Raw genomic sequence first — 6,851 nt, forward strand, 5'->3', positions numbered from 1 at the left:
GTGGATCACTTGAGGTCGGGAGTTTGCGACCAGCCTGACCAACACGGAGAAACCCCATCTCTACTAAAAACACAAAATAAGCCAGGCAAGGTGGCGCATACCTGTAATCCCAGCTACTTGGGAGGCTGAGGCAGGAGAATGGTTTGATCCTGGGAGGCAGAGGTTGCAGTGAGCCGAGATCGAGCCATTGCGCTCCAGCCTGGGTGACAAGAGTGAAACTCCATCTCAAAACAAACAAACAAAAAAACAAAAAACAAACAGAAAAACCCTGCGTGGCAGACCCCCTGTTGGTAAGTGCTATGGAGAAAAATAAAGTCATGTAAAGGAGTGCTGGGTCAGAGTAGCTACCTCTTTTACATGGGCAGTCAAGAAAGGTTTAGCTAATTCTTTTTTTTTTTTTTTTTTTTTTTTTTTTTTTGAGACGGAGTCTCACTCTATCGCCCGGGCTGGAGTGCAGTGGCCGGATCTCAGCTCACTGCAAGCTCCGCCTCCCGGGTTTACGCCATTCTCCTGCCTCAGCCTCCCGAGTAGCTGGGACTACAGGCGCCCGCCACCTCGCCCGGCTAGTTTTTTGTATTTTTTTAGTAGAGACGGGGTTTCACTGTGTTCGCCAGGATGGTCTCGATCTCCTGACCTCGTGATCTGCCCGTCTCGGCCTCCCAAAGTGCTGGGATTACAGGCTTGAGCCACCGCGCCCGGCCAGGTTTAGCTAATTCTAAGCTGGCATTTACATGAGCAGAGATATGAAGGTGCTGAGGGAGACAGCTTGGGAAAAAAAAAAAAAAAAAGCATGGCAGGCAGTGGGAACAGCAAGTGAAGAGACCCTGGGCAAAGTGTGGAACGGCACCCACTGCCTCCAGGGAAGAGTCGGGAGGCTGATGGGCTGGGGCAGCGGGCAAGGGAGGGCGAAAGGAGATGGGGAGGTGTGATGGGGACCAGACAGGGCCAGACTGGGACCAGACAGGGCCAGATCGGGTAGCACCTTAAGTCATTAGGACTTTGGCCCTCCTCTGTGTGAGATGAGGCACCACTGGAGGATTGACTGAGAGTCATTAAACACCCCTGAGATCTTTGTATTAAACCTGCCTGGAAAAAGACAGGAGACAGAGAGTCAGTAAAAAAATCTTGGAAAGGCGGCCCCAGAGAGCCAGAGGTCAGCTGTGTGTCCTAGCCATGTTCAGAGAGGAGAGACACTGGCTGGGGAATCCCAGAATGGGCCAACTGAACCATCCATCCTCACATCAAGGTGATAACAGTATCGACCTCAATGAGATAATGGCAGTGGGGTGCTTAGCGAGGTATTGAGCACATGGAACATCCTCCTGGCTGTTACTATGTCATGATAACATATGATCATATGTGTTATCAGACATTTTTATTACACAGTCTGCCAGTATAGGTCTGGGTGAGATGTTCCCCAGGTGTCCCATCTCATTGTGCCCTGAGTTCACATTCAGTGGCAACCACTTGGTGGCTGAGTCCATTTCTAGGTGTCACAGAAGGAAGGGAGGAGTAGTCCCACCCTGAGAGGAATACGTACTTCAGGACTTTTCAGATTTCTGACACCCAAACTGGACAATAATTTCACCGCTTAAAACTCTTTAGGGGGCTGGCCATGGTGGCTCACAACTGTAATCCCAGCACTTTGGGAGGCCGAGGCAGGCAGATCACCTGAGGTCAGGAGTTCAAGACCAGCCTGGCCAACATGGTGAAACCCCATCTCTACTGAAAATATAAAATTAGCCAGGCATGGTGGAGCACGCCTGTATTCCCAGCTATTCAGGAGGCTAAGGCAGGAGAATCGCTTGAACCCAGGAGGTAGAGGTTGCAGTGAACCGAGATGGCACCATTGCACTCCAGCCTGGGCGATAGAGCGAGACTCCATCCCCCACCCAGAAAAAGAAAAAAACTACCCTTCAGGGACTTCCCAGTGCCCTTGGCACAATGTGATGACTCCTACAGGTGGCCTAAGTGGCCTAGCAGTACCACTCAGCCTCACATCTCCACTCTGCCTCCAGCAGATGAGTGGGCATCAGCCTGTCAAGCACTCCGCCCTTGTCCCACCTCTGGGCCTGTGTCTCCACCTGGAGCATGCATCCCTTCCACCTCCTTCTCCCCAGCTGGCTATGTCCCCCTCATCCCACAAGCCTCTGCTTCAAGTCCCTGAGCAAATGCTGATGACGCCTGCCTGGACGCCCCACTCTTCCCACTCAGTGCACATCAGCTGACCCCTAGCTCGCAACACCCATGTTTATTGCATGAGGGCTTTCTGTGGCCACTGGGAACCACTCTGCCAACTGCAGGGCAGGCCTGAAGTGAGGGCAGGCCTGAAGTGCCAGGGAATTAAAACTTCTCTCAAGAAGCAGCCCTCAAACAACGACTGACAGGACTTTCTGTGTAAATACCCCAGCTCTTTCCCTCCTTGGGCAAGGTAATGCTGAGGGCCTTCATGTGGCTCTCAGAATTTCCCTTTGGGATTAAGCCCTGGTCACCCACCGTAGTAACTTGCTTGGCAATACACCTTCCTTGGCTGTCTTTCCTGTCTGCCCCACTTGCCTCCCAGGATGTCTTTTTTCTCGAAAGTTAATTATGTGCCCTTGAGTACGTGTCTTAGGGTCTGCTTGGCAGGAACCCATACTGAGAGCCATTGCCTCTGAAAAGCCTTCCCTGGCATCACCAGTGCTCAGACGGGGGATCCAGACGTCCCTTTCTGGCTCTACCACACCCCTTTCCCATCCCAGTCACAGCACTTATCACACAGTCCTATCATTGTCCAGGTCCCCACGGAAACACAGATGATTCACCAGGAAAGAAGTTAAGTTGGCTTTTATTTGTTTGTTTGTTTGTTTTGAGATAGGATCTCACTCCAGTTGCCCAAGTTGGAGTGCAGTAGCACAATCTCAGCTCACTGCAATCCTCCCATCTCAGCCTCCCAAGTAGCTGGGACTACAGGTGCGTGACAACGCCCGGCTAATATTTTGTATTTTTACTAGAGATGGGGTTTTGCCATGTTTCCCAGACTGGTCTTGAACTCCTGGACTCAAACAATCCACCCACCTCGGCCTCCAGAAGTGCTGGAATTACAGGTATGAGCCACCACACCCGGCCTGGTTTTTAAACAGTTGAAGGAATGGTGAATTTCACTCATAATTAATGAAATTCACATAAAGAATGTCAGCTGACAAATGCCAACAAAAGGACAAAATTAGAAAATCAGCATTTTCTAATGATAGTAACTGATTCAGTCACAGACCATCAATGAATAAGGAACTGGACACCCACAAGGAGCTGGTCAGAAGAGGAGAAGTAGACATTTACCTAGAGAGGTGTGGTCACCACCTGAAGCCCATGATCAGGCTTGGCATTATTAGCAGTGGGACAGTTAGACATGAAGTGAGGTGAAATGGAGCACATAGCACCACTCATGAAATATAATTACTTTCTTACCCTGAAATGTTCCACCTAAATCTATCCATTGGATGTAAATACTAGTTTTTGGGAAATATAGGAGAGAGTACAGGAAGTTAAAGGACACCACAGTGAAGCAACATGACAGATCCCAGAGAGGAACATTGTCTAAGACAACTGGCCCAGTCTCTTCATGAGTCACTGCCATTGGGGGTCAAAAGAAAAAAAAATAGAGTGAGGACCATATTAGATTAAGATAGACTTAAGACGGCAGGAACAAAATCCATTAGGTGGTCCTTGATTGGATCCTGGCTGAAACCACCTGTAAAGACATTTCTGGCAAAACTGGAGAGATTTGAATATAAATATATTTTTTGAGACAGGGTCTCACTCTGTGGCCCAGGCTGGAGTGCAGTGGCATAATCTCAGCTCACTGCAATCTCCACCTCCCAGGCTCAAGCGATTCCCTTCGCCTCAACCTCCTGAGTAGCTGGGACAACAGGCACATGACACCATGCCTGGCTAATTTTTGTATTTTTTGTAGAGATGGGGCCTCACCATGTCGCCCATGGTGGCCTTAAACTCCTGGACTCAAGTGATATGCCTGCCTCGGCCTCCCGATGTGCTGGGATTACAGGCGTGAGCCACCGTACCTGGCCTTCATATTGTTAATTTCTTAATATGAAAATTGCATTTTATGTAAGAAAATGACCGATATTAGATACAAATTATGTTGATACTTTATAAGTATCGAATACTGATATACTTAGTTGGAGAAATATCATGATGCCTATAATTTATTTCAAAATACTTCACTCCCCAATTAAACAAATATGGCAAATTTTTCGCAATGCTTATACCTAGGTGATAGATGTATGGATGTTCATTGAGCTACTTTCACATGTTTGAAACTGTTTTGTAATAAGAAGGAAAAAAAAAAGCAAACTAAAGACATACCATTTTCTACCCATAGATTCACAAAGAAAAAGTTTGAAAATAGGCTGCGTTGGCAAAGGTGAGGGAAATGGGCACTGTGGTACAACCTCTTTGAAGTGATGTTTGGCAAAGCCATGCCTTCAATTGCTTCTAGGAGTTTAGCAAACAGATTATATAGAAATATGGGCAAATATATATAAATATGGATGTTCACTGCAGCTTTATCTTTATTATAAAAGATTAGAAACAACACATATGTCCATCAGTAGAAGTTAAGTAAATTTTTTGTGGTCTATCCATTCAGTACAGAGTCCTACAAAGTATAGGGTAGACCTGTTGTGCTGATAGGAAACTCTTTCCAAGATGTCTTGCTAAGTGAACAAGCCAAAGAGCAGGCCAGTGTCTGTCTGCCTGTCTGTCTTATTGCCATATCTGTGGTGCCTAGCAACGCACCTGGCACACAGTGGGTCCTCAATTAATATTAGTTGAGGGAATGAACACGTATCTGAGCATGACTGCTGTGAGTCAGGCTCCCTGAATGCCACCAGTTTCAAGATACTGATAGGGGCCAGATTTTCCACACCATCAAATTTCCACCCAACAGGATGGCTGCTCCTGGTCCAGCTGCTGGCATGCAAACCCGGGTGCCAGCTATTCTGGGTTTTCATGAACCTGGAAATCCAGATGTTTGTGTGAAATTGCTCGTTTTAAAATTTGTCAATAAAATAACACTGGGGCAGGCATAAGAGAACAGATCTGCAGGGTGGGTCCAAGCCAACACATTGTCAGTTTGCAACTTCTGCATTAGCGTATTTACCTTTTGCCACACTGCTGGAGGCAGTATGTTCAGTAACATAGCACTTGTTGCTATAACAGATATAAACCTCAGTGGTTTCACACAATAGAAGCTTATTTTTCACTCATATAAAGGCCATTTGGCAGCAGGTGTGGGGAGGAACAAGGAGTTTTATCAACTTTCCCTTGGGGCTTTCAAGTTCCCCCAGGCATTGATATCCAATGGGCAGATGGGAAGAGAGAGTGGAGGATCATGGGGGTTTTATGGGCAGCAGCATTCCTCACTTCTGCCCACATTCATTGGCCACAACTCAGTCATGTGGTCACCCCACCTCAATGCAAAGTGGAGTAGTCCCTGGTGAGTGGCAGCCACTTTCCAACAACTACTGTGTCCTATGGACTGAGAACACTGGGTGACAGTGATCCATCTCTGCCTCGTGCAGTTATCATCATCTCTACTTCACAGATGACGAGTCGAATCTCAGAGAGGGTAAGTGACCTGTGAGAAGTCACCCAGCCAGGAGCCCTATCTTACTGCCTCCAATCCAGGGATCTTTCCTCTATCTCAGTGTTTCCCAACTGTGTTAGACCATTCTCATATTGCGATAAAGAAATACCTGAGACTGGGTAATTCATAAAGAAAGGAGGTGTAATTGGTTTGTGGTTCTGCAGGCTATACAGAAAGCATGGCACCAGCACCTGCTTGGCTTCTGGTGAGGCCTCAGAAAGCTTCCAATCATGGCCAAAGGCAAAGGGGAAGTTGGCATATCACATGGTGAGAGAGGAAGCAAGACAGAGTAGGGGAAGGTGTGCCACATACTTATTTTTTTATTTTTTTATTTTGCTTTCTTAACCTGTTCCTGACCACACACTTTTAAACAATCAGATCTCACAAGAAGTCACTGACTATTGCAAGGACAGCACCAAGCCAAGAGGGGTACACCCCCATGATCCAATCACCTCCTACCAGGCCCCACCTCCAGCACTGGGGACTACATTTCAACATGAAATTTGGTGGAGACACAGATGCAAACCGTATCACCAACCTTGCATCTCATGAGAATCACCTACAGCACTTGTTAAACCTGCAAGATTGTGACCCTGGGAGCATACAGGATTGAATTTTCCTTCAAAACATACCATGCCCTTTTTTGCAAAATCAAACAGTGAACAACAACAAAAATTTCACAAAAGAGTGACAAAAAATGTATGCTGAACCAGGGAGGCTAATGTAGCAACTGAGACTTGATAGAAAATGTAGCTACAGGTTTTGTGGCAGCCAAAGCAAAAGGGAAACCCAGGGACCACAGAACATCTGTTACCTGGTAGAAGGAGGAGGTTCACCGGTTCCTTCTGAGCAGGGTTTACAGCCTGGGGGATGAGGTACCCAGGAGTCCTTAGCAGCATGATGGATGGGGGTGGGTGGTCGGGGGTAAGAGGGAGGACTGAGCTTATCTTCCTAGTACATCTATTTCCATCTGTTGTCCCAGGGTCTGCTTCTGTATTTCCTCAATGGTAAATAAATCAAAACACAGTATTTAGAGTAATGGAAGTATAGGTGTATTAAGGAACTTTGCTGAAGTTCTTAAGAATGTTTAGGGCAGACTTTGTGACAGCAAAGGCATTATGGGCTTTCTTTGGGCTCACCTGGTTATGCCTTGGTAGCAGATGCAACCTGGAACCAATGACTTGACATTTCTGAGCCTCGCCTT

At 47.0% G+C, this 6,851-nt stretch overlaps 1 long non-coding RNA gene across 1 annotated transcript; it reads left to right on the top strand.

Annotated features, from left to right (window-relative positions):
* The first annotated feature begins 247 nt into the window (after nt 1-247).
* Nucleotides 248-771, top strand: LOC117068799. The gene is made up of 2 exons (XR_004431239.1): nt 248-374; nt 704-771. It is a non-coding gene; the product is annotated as an uncharacterized LOC117068799 (long non-coding RNA).
* Nucleotides 772-6,851: the final 6,080 nt, after the last annotated feature.

Source organism: Trachypithecus francoisi, unplaced genomic scaffold, assembly GCF_009764315.1.
Source record: "Trachypithecus francoisi isolate TF-2019V2 unplaced genomic scaffold, Tfra_2.0 Lachesis_group21, whole genome shotgun sequence".
NCBI lineage: Eukaryota > Metazoa > Chordata > Mammalia > Primates > Cercopithecidae > Trachypithecus > Trachypithecus francoisi.